The sequence below is a fragment of the Jaculus jaculus genome, chromosome 1 (assembly GCF_020740685.1).
Source record: "Jaculus jaculus isolate mJacJac1 chromosome 1, mJacJac1.mat.Y.cur, whole genome shotgun sequence".
Classification (NCBI taxonomy): Eukaryota; Metazoa; Chordata; class Mammalia; order Rodentia; family Dipodidae; genus Jaculus; species Jaculus jaculus.
In genome coordinates, this window is record NC_059102.1 from 322,012,116 (window position 1) to 322,022,785 (window position 10,670).

Sequence of the window (10,670 nt, forward strand, 5' to 3'; positions counted from 1 at the left end):
TGGCATGTCTGCTGTGGGGGAACCAACTCCTCCAGGTTGGACTTGCGGTCCTCTCCGTGGGAGAGAATTCATTCCTGGTACTGAAAACCTAGTCCAAAGCGTATGGCTGTGAAGGCCATAAGCTCTAGGGGGTAGACTACTATGGCTAGCTGGCTAAATGCATATATTTTGCTCACCAAATTGCCCTCTAAACACTTATGTTTATGCCCATATGTTAATGCTACTCTCACTTCTGTTTAGAAAAGCTTCCCTTCAGATGGTGGTGACCACTGGGCCGACTGAAAACTCACCGTAGTGTTGAGCGGAAGTGCCAGTACAGTGTGCGTACTAAGTGAGTCACCTCTGTCACACCTTCTGAGGCTCAGGGACCATTGCAGAAGAGGTGGCAGAGCCAAAGGAACGGAAGACTGCTTATAATGCTATCATGCAGACATAAAGTGGCCTTGATTTTCATGACCTCACAGGGGCTAACACTACATACCCAAGACCTGCATAATAAGAGGAAAAACATGATGACATCAAAAGAGAGGAGAGACTAGTTGGAAAGAAAAAGGGATTCGGTGGAGGGAGAATTGGGGGGGAGGGTAGTAGGAGGGGATTATAATCATAGTACATTGTCTGTATTTATGAACGTTGTCAATGAAGTTTTTTTAAATTTTTTATTTATTTACTTGAGAGCGACAGACACAGAGAGAAAGACAGGTAGAGGGATAGAGAGAGAATGGGCGCGCCAGGGCTTCCAGCCTCTGCAAACAAACTCCAGACGTGTGCGCCCCCTTGTGCATCTGGCTAACGTGGGACCTGGGGAACCGAGCTTCGAACCGGGGTCCGTAGGCTTCACAGGCAAGTGCTTAACCGCTAAGCCATCTCTCCAGCCCGTCAATGAAGTTTTTAAAAAAGCAATAAAATTAAAACCTTTGGGGTGAGAACACAATTTTTAGGTATCAAAACAGCCTTGCTTATCCACAACTAGTTATTGAGAGTTGACACCGTCCCGTGACCAGCTGAAGGAGAATGCATGACCCCAGACGGCAAAAGGACTGAGGGAAGTTTGGCAAACTGAGCAGAAACCTGGATGCCCCAGGGACACTCATCACAGTGAAGAGTTTTGTGGTACCCATTTGTTCCTGACATTATTTTCCAAGTTAGGAGTGAAAAGCAAAACAGAAAAGGTTGTACCCTTTCCACAGGGCTCATATTTAGAACTTTGCTTTATTAAAGTCAGCATCAACTCCAGGCTGGGGAGATGGCTCAGTGGATAAAGTACTTGTTGTGCAAGCTGGGGGACCAGAGTTCACACCCCTGCATACACAGGGTGGTGGTTTGATTCAGGTGTTCCCCATAAACTTAGGTGTTCTAAATGCTAGGTCCCCAGCTGATGGCAATTTGGGAATTAACACCTCCTGGAGGCATGGATTGTTGGGGGCGGGCTTATGGGTGTTATAGCCAGTTTCCCCATGCCAGTGTCTGGCATATTCTCCTGTTGTTGTTGTCCACCTGATGTTGGCCAGAAGGTGATGTCCACCGTCTGCTCATGCCATCATTATCCCCTGCCACCGTGGAGTGTCCTCTCGAGGCTGTAAGCCAAAATAAACCCCCTTTTCCCACAAGCTTCTCTTTGTTGGGTGATTTCTGCCAGCAACGCAAACCTAACTCTCTCCAGCCACTGTTTTTGATTTTTTGATATAGGGTCCCCACATAACCTAGACTGATCTCAAAGTCACTGTGTAGAGCTAGAGGGATGGCTTAGTGGTTAAGGCACTTTCCTGCAAAGACAAAGGACTCGGGTTCAATTCTCCAGGACCCACATAAGCCATATACTCAAGGTGGGGCATGCTTCTAGAGTTTGTTTGCAGTTGCTAGAGGCACTCTCTCTCTCTCTCTCTCTCTTCCAGTCTCACTCAAATAAATAAATAAATAATACAAAACAAAAGAAACAAAACTCACTGTCTAACCAAGATGACCTTGTATAATCCCCTGCCTCTGTCTCCAAAGTGCTAGGATTACAGGTGTATGCTACAATGCCTGGCTTCATTTTCATTCAGGGGTTTTTATTTGGATCCTATCTAAATGTCCTCCATTATCCTTTTTTTTTTTTTTCAAGGTAGGGTCTCATTCTAGCCCAGGCTGACCTGGAATTCACTATGTAGTTTCGGGGTGCCTCGAACTCTCAGCAATCCTACCTCTGCCTCCCAAGTGCTGGGGAAAGGTGTGTGCCACCACGCCCAGTTTGTTTTGTTTTGCTTTGTTCATGTTGTCATTGTGACTTGCTGGTTTTTGTGTTGAATTTTTTAAAAAAAATTTTTGTTTATTATTTTATTTTTATTTGAGAGGGACAGACAGACAGAGAGAGAAAGAGAACGGGCATGCCAGGGCTTCCAGCCACCACAAATAAACTCCCGATGCGCGCCACATTGTGCATCTGGCTTATATGGTGGGTCCCGTGGAATCGTGCCTTGAACTGGCGCTTAGCCACTGACCCACCTCTCCAGCCCCTGGGTTGAATTTTTTTTCTTTTGGTGTTGGGGGGTCAGAATCAGGCCTTGTACATGCCAAGCACATACTTTACTGCTGAGCTCAAAGCCCACCCCAGCCCTGTGTTTTATAGTCTTTAATATTTTATTTATTTACTAACTTGAGAGAACGAGGGAGGGAGAGATGAAGGGCGAGCCGGCGCCCCGCGCTACCTTGTGCGTGTCTGGCTTTACACGGATACTGGGGAATCGAACCTGGGTCCTTTAGCTTTGGAGGCAAGCACCTTCACCGCTAAGCCATCTCTGCATCCCTGTTTTATAGTTTCTTTTTTTTTTTTTTTAAGGGGAAGTTCATATTCTCTTCTATCCACAGGAGTTTTTCATGCCCAGAATGAAACTGCTGATCTCTAGGGGACTGGCAAGTGCTTCTGCCAGATTCCCGTGGGAGCAACCCATTCAGATTCGTGTTAATTAAATTAAGCACTCTACCTGCTTTTTGGTATCACACTGTTGGCTGCATTAGATACAGAAGTATCTGGGGGCTGAGGAGATGCACAAAGTGGTACATACATTTGGAGTTCATATATAGTGGCAAGATGCTCTGGCACATTCTCTCTTCCAATCTCTCTCAAATAAGTAAAATAAAAATATTTACAAAATGAAAAGAAACGAGATACAGAAATACCTGGAACTCTAAATGCTCAATAAGTAAGTGGTCATTGCCAAGATTTCATAGCATTATGTGATATTGTAATATGGAAATTTAAGGAAAATTTTAGGGACTAGTCTTAAGGTATTTTTATTATTTAAAAAAAATCTTGCCAGGCCAGGTGTGGTGGTACACACCTTTAATACCGGTACTTGGGAGGCAGAGGTAGGAGGACTGTCATGAGTTTGAGGCTACTCTGAGACTACATAGTGAATTTCAGGTCATCCCGGGGTTCCCTACCTCGAAAAACAAACAAACAACAACAACAAAGTCTTTAGGCTGGAGAGATGGCTTAATGGTTGAGGCACTTGCCTATAAAGCCAAAGGACCCAGGTTCGATTCCCCATTCCAGGAGGCATATGTGCCCACATGTGGGAAGGCAAACATAAAAACCAAAAGATTCCCTTCACATAAAAGACCAGAGAGGAGGCTGGAGAGATGGTTCAGCAGTTAAGGCCCTTGCCTGCAAAACCTAACTAACCAACATTGATTCCCCAGTAGCCCTGTAAAGCCAGATGCACAAAGTGGCGCATTTGTCTGGAATTCATTTGCAGCTGCTAGCGACCCTGGCACACCCATTCTCTCTGCCAGGTGTGGTGGTGCCCAGCTTTAATCCCAGCACTCAGGAGGCAGAGGTAGGAGGATCGCTGTGAGTTTAAGGTCAGCCTGAGACTACTTAATGAATTCCAGATCAGTCTTGGCTAGAGCAGACCCCATTAAAAAAAAAAAAAAAAAGACCAGAGAGCATTAAGAAATATTGAAAACTGCAGAGATCAAAGAAAAATGCCACATGTAACAAAGTGAGAAAGCACCCCAGAGCAAGATACGTAGAAAGCCAGCAGGAAAATACCTGGACAGAAAGACACGCTCCCCCTTCCCAGCACTCACAGGCTGGTGTTCAAGTAGGATCCCAGGAAGAAAGAGGGCTGGCCCTTGTTGTTAGGCCTGATTGGCTGGTGCACTCCAGGTACTGACTCAGGAGGGCCCAGCCCACCTAGCTGTGCTGAGCTGCGGAAGGAGCGCAGAGTTCCTGCTGGGCCGTGTTGCTGGCAGCCATCTTGGATGAGACTGGATCAGGCCAGGAGGTGTGGCATCTCTTTGTCCTTGGGCCTTGATCCTGGTTAACTGCCTATAAGAAGATATCTTGGGGCTGGAGAGATGGCTTAGCAGTTAAAGTGCTGGCCTGTGAAGCCCAGGGACCCATGTTTGACTCTCCAGATCCCATATAAGGCAGAGGCACAAAGGTGAGGCAAGCGCAAGGTTGCACATGACCACTAGGTGGTGCAAGCACCTGGAGTTTGACTGCAGTGGCTGAGGTCCTGGTGCACCAATTCTCTCTCTCAGTCTCTCTTTCTCTCTCTAAAAATAAATAACTAAAAATAAAAAGATGTCTTGGGCTGGAGAGATGGCTTAGCAGTAAAGGTGCTTGCCTGTGAAGCCTAAGGACCCATGTCCAACTCTCCAGGTCCCACATGAGCCAGACACACAAGGTCTCACATGTGCACAAGGTGGCACACGCATCTGGGGTTCTGTTGCATTGGCTGGAGGCCCTGGTGCACCAATTATCCCCTCCACACACCTCTTGAGAAAACAAATAAAATATATCTTGCTCCAGTTTCTCCTCTAAGGATATGAACTAGCTTCCTGCCCATACCATGCTTTTTCCCTACCATAATGAAACTTCCCCTCAAAACTAATAAGCCTGAAATAAATCCTTTCCTTCCACCAGCTGCTTCTGGTTGGGTGTTTTGTCCCAGCAACATAAAAGTAACTGCTACTACTCCCAAAGACTTGCTCCAGGACCTACTTTCTGCAGCTAATCGCAAACTCATAAAGATTCCACAAACAGCTGGGCACTTGTAGAATCTTTATGAGTGTGGCGCGCACCTTTAATCCCAGCACTTGGGAGGCAGAGGAAGAAGGATCGCCAAGAGTTCAAGGCCACCCTGAGACTACATACTGAATTCCAGGTCAGCCTGAACTAGAGTGACACCTCACCTCAAACCCCCCCCCAAAAAAAATTCCACAATCTCCCAAAACAGTGGGAGGGGGTACCAAGCATTCAAAACATTTCATACTCAAACCAAAACGCCAGGTTAATTCCAAACCTTCAGAAAAAAAAAAAATGATGTGATGATTATTTTATAGGCACAGATTGTTTGGGATTAAGAGGCGATGCCATCCTGGATACAAAAGTAAGATCCGTGTCCCTCCTGATGATAGGCAAAGACAGGAAGCAGAAAGCACCCAGCTTTCAGCCTGTAGTGTCTAAGCCACAGCCATTACCATTTCTGATCCCGGTTTTCCATCTGTAACTGAGGCGTTTGAATATGAAACCTCATTCTGGGGGCACCCAGTGACATAAGTCGCAGAAGCACTAGGAGAGAGCCTGAGGCTTGGTAAATGTTGGGCCAGTGCCAGCCAGTACTGTTAATGGTGTGTCCTGCAATAAAGCTTCTCCAGTTGGAATTCCCACGTGCTTGACAATAGTGCCGATGCTCTTGGGTAGCCATTGTCAAGGTCACATTGCATTGTGTGATATGCACCAACTAATAGATCAACTTCTGCTCCCCTGCTGCTGGCACAGAGCTCCTAAAACCCTCCCAAGAAAATCGTTTCTCATATTGGGCCTTTGACTCTAGTTCCTGACACAGTTCTCTTAAGAGTTTCATAATTCCTTGGGAGGAATCCGACATGGGGCCCCAGGATCCTGGGCATTTCCTGGGTACAAGAAACATCTCTTGTTCTAAAGAGGCAAACCTGGGTGAGCTGGACAGCCTCGGGATGAGGCTGGTTGTCAACTTGACTGGCCTGAGATGTGGAGACTGGCGAGTCACACTGCGTGTCTGTGGAGGCATTTCCTGAGCAGACTTCACATGGGAGACAGTTACTAGCCCAGAGGGAGAGACCTGCCCTGAGCAGAGGCATCACCCTTAAGTGGGCAAACTGCCCAGATGAAGGAGGGATGTGGGAGGAAGGCGGCACGTGATGCCAGCAAGTCTTGATTTTCTTTGCGGGGGACAGGAGAGGAAAAGGATCCAAGGGGCAACTCAGCGTGGTAAAAAAGCATGGCAGAGCAGGCAGCTGAGGAGTCACGGCTCTTCATCAGCAGCAGCGGGGCAAGAGCAGTGGGAATGCTCAGGCACGGATGCCCAGGGGCAAGGCCGCCCCCAGAGACGCATCTCCAGCGAGGCCCGGCCAGCTGGGGAGGGTGGAGTGCGTCCTGGCAGGGAAGGCAGGGCAGAAGCAGCAGCAGACCTGGTCACAGTAGCAAGCAGGAAGCAGCGGGTGAGCAGAAGGTTTTCTTTCTTTTTTTTTTTAAAAAATGTATTTTAAATAAATAAAAAATTAAAAAATGTGAAAACATTTTAAACATTTTTAAAAAAATGTATTTTAATCCCAGCCCTCGGGAGGCAGAGGTAGGAGGATTGCTGTGAGTTCGAGGCCACCCTGAGACTCCATAGTGAATTCCAGATCAGCCTGGACTAGAGTGAGACCCTACCTCGAAAACCAAAAAAAAAAAAAAAAAAGTATTTTATTTGTTCTGTTTCTCCAAGGAATCCTGCTTAATACACCAGGGAAGCCAACTGTGTGGTTAGAGAGCTGGAGAGCTCAGCACTGCATATCTCGATGACACCTTCCAAGGCTCAGGGTCCATTGCGGAAGAGGTGGCGGAAAGAACGTAAGAGCCAAAGGAAGGGTAGGACTCCTTACAACGTGCTCCCTCCAGACACAAAATGGCCTGGATATTCATGAGCTCACAGTGCCTGACACTACCTACACAAGACCATCATAAAAGGAGGAAAAATTCATGACATCAAAATAAAAGACTGATTGAGAAGGGGAGGGGATATGATGGAGAGTGCAGTTTCAAAGGGGAAAGTGGGGGGAAGGAGGGAATTACTATGGAATATTGCTTACGATCATGGAAGTTAATTTTAAAAATCCCCCCAAAATTTATTTATTTAAGAGAGAGAGAGAGAAAGAGGAAGAGGCAGATAGAGAGATAGATAATGGGCGTGCCAGGGCCTCTAGCCACTGCAAATGAACCCCAGAAACATGCACCACCTTGTGCATCTGGCGTAATTGGGTCCTGGGGAATCAAACCTGGGTCCTTAGGCTTTTCAGGAAAGTGCCTTGACTGCTAAGCCACCTCTCAAGCCCAATACTTTATTTATTCACTCATTCATTCATTTATTTGAGAGAGAGAGAGAAGGGCACTCCACGGCCTCTAGCTGCTCACTGCAAACAAACTCCAGACACATGCACCACATGTGCATCTGGCTTATGTCAGTTCTGGGGAATTGAACCCAAGTCCTTAGGCTTCATAGGCAAGTGTCTTAACCACTAAGCCATCTCTCCAGCCCAGCTGGAACTTTTTTCTTAAAAAAAAAAAAAACATTTTATTTTTATTTATTTGAAAGTGACAGGGCTGGAGAGATGGCTTAGCGGTTAAGCGCTTGCCTGTGAGGCCTAAGGACCCTGGTTCGAGGATCGATTCCCCAGGTCCCACGTTAGCCAGATGCACAAGGGGGCGCACGCATTTGGAGTTCGTTTGCAGTGGCTGGAGGCCCTGGCACATCCATTCTCTCTGTCTCTCTCTCTTTCTCTCTCTGCCACTTTCTCTCTGTGTCGCTCTCAAAGAAATAAGAATAAACAAAAAAATTTTTTTTTCTTATGATAAAAACTTTATTGTCTTAGATATCAAATGTTTACACACCACTTTTTCTTCAGAAAGTTCCTATTAAAGAAGAAAAATAAAGTGTTCTGATTATTTAGGGCTGACTTACATTTCAGAATGTGACCAAAAGAGGAAAAAAAAAAAAATCAAACTCAAAGGCATCTAGTGCACACGCTCAGCTGCAGACAGGCCCCAAACCAATGGCACAATGCAACCTACTTTAGGATTCCTGAGGTTGGTTCCCGTAAGTTCTGAGCTTTCCCAACTCTCAAAGCATTTGGGAGTGGCTGGGCCACTGGCAAGCCTATCTAGCAAGCTGCCTAGTTCTTCTAACGCAGTTATCTTCCAGCGTGAAGAGGCAGGAAGTCTTGCAATACTCCATGAGCAAGTGCAAGAACAAAGAAGGTAAGAGGGACTCCTGTTTCCTATGGGTTGCCCAGTATGGCTATAAAACTGGTAAACAATCTTTTTCGAGTGCAAAGGCCCTTAGCCCAACTTGTCATGAAGATGAATTTGGAACAAGAGACACACGAATGTCTATCATGCCTACAGATGGAGTGCCCATCCTCTTAGTACGTGGGACTGATCTGAGCATCACCAGAGCCACTTCGGGAGGACGGTCAGAGGATAGAAGAAAGTCTAAGCCCTCAGGTGGACAGGGTAAGCTCAGAAGTGTGAGGGGCCTTGAGGAAGGAAATGCGGTTAAGGAATCTGGTGACACACAGATCTGACTGGCTCTGGCAGGAATACAGGCCTAACCTTTCATGCAAGGTCACGGGCAAATCAAATTGTAAGAACTATTTCCCATCAGATCAATTTCCCCAGGATAAACAAAAAAATTTAAAAAAAGAAAGTGACAGAGAAAAAGAGGCAGAGAGAGAGAAAATGGGCACGCCAGGGGGAAAAGAGCTGAGCCCACTCCAGTGTGCACTGGACGGTGTGAACAGAGAGTAATTACGAGCATTGGGAGGAGGACTGAGCAGGACTTGGGTGGAAAATGGCAGAGTGGGGCTGGACAGATGGCTTGGCGGTTGGGCGCTTGCCTGTGAAGCCTAAGGACCCCGGTTCGAGGCTTGGTTCCCCAGGTCCCACGTTACCCAGATGCACAAGGGGGAGCACGCGTCTGGAGTTCGTTTGCAGAGGCTGGAAGCCCTGGCGCGCCCATTCTCTCTCTCTCCATCTGTCTTTCTCTCTGTGTCGCTCTCAAATAAATAAATAAATAAAAATTTTAAAAAAAATGTTAAAAAAAAAAAAGAAAATGGCAGAGTGGGGTTCATTGTCGATGTGATTACGCCAGTTGTGCCTGGTGACTGTTGGAATTCGCCCCCCCACCAAAGACTCCAGATGACTCCATTTACAGGAATGGCTTCCAAAGCCTTAACCAAGACAGGAGATTCATATATATCCAAAGGGGCAGAGAATAGGATCATAGTTGTAAACTGCTGAGAAAACGCTCAAAGCCAGAGAGGGCAGCCTGTCCCCAGTTGTTGACTGGAACAAGCTGTAAATTCTGACAGTTCTGGGTGGTGGTTTTTTTTTTTAAGCTTTTTTTTTTTTTTTTAAATCGAGGTTGGGTCTCACTCTAGTCCGGGCTGGCTTTGACAACTTCCATTATTATAGACAATAAACCATGATAATTCCTTCCCTTCACCCACTTTCCCCTTCACAAATCTGTTCTTCATCATATCCCCGTCCCCTTTCAATTAGTCTCTCTTTAATTTTTATTTTTTTTAACTTTTCATGAGAGAGAGAGAATTGGCACTCCAGGGCCTCCAGCTACTGCAATCAAACTCTAGATGCGTGTGCCGTCTGGCGCACATGTCACGTGTACAACCTGTGTCTTGTGTCACCGTGTGCATCTGGCTATGTGGCATCTGGACAGTAGAACATTGGTTCTTAGGCTTCAGAGGCAAGTGCCTTAACCACGAAGACAATTTTCCAGCCCTTTCTTTAATGTTGATGTCATCATCTTTTCCTCCTATTTTGAGGGTCTTATGTAAGTAGCACCAGCACTGAGAAGTCATGGATATTGAGGCCAAATTATGTCTGGAAGAGTGCATTGTAAGGAGTCCTACCCTTCCTTTGGCTCTTACATTCTTTCCGCCACATCTTCCACAATAGACCCTGAGCCTTGGAGGGTGTAATAGAGATGTTTCAGTGCTGAGCACTCCTCTGTCACTTCTTCTCAGCACTATTTTGCCTTTTGAGTCATCCCAATGGTCACGGCCATCTGAAAAGAGAAGCTTCTCTAACCAAAAGTGAGAGTAGCATTAATACACGGGTATGAACATTAAGAGAAGTGCTTACAGGCGTTACACCCCTAGGGCTCATGACCTCCCTTGCCGTAGGCTTTTGACTAGGTTTTCAGTACCAGGCATGTATTCCCTCCCGTGGAGCAGGCCTCCAGTCCAATTAGAGAGTTGTTGGCTCCCCATAACAAACATGCTACTATTTTACCTGTTGGCTCATTTGCTCTGCCTGGCTAATCTTAAGGCTTGCAGTGTCCACTGTTGTTTATCACCACTGATGACTTCTCTCTCCCTTAGGGCTGCGTGCAGCATAGCTTTTTCCAGCTTTCTGACAGCTGGTCTACAGGGAGGAGGTTTTCAGCTCAGCTCCAGCTTGATTTCTCAGTGACCTTGCAGCCCAAGCATGTGGAGTCTTCAGCAATAGCAGTCTTGGTTTTTGCCAGATCTGAAATCAAAGTGGGATTGGTGGTCAACAAACCTTAGATTGCTAGAGCCATGTTATTATGTTATTTAGTGGAAGCATGTGCACAGGATCTTAACTCAAGTGTTCATGCAAA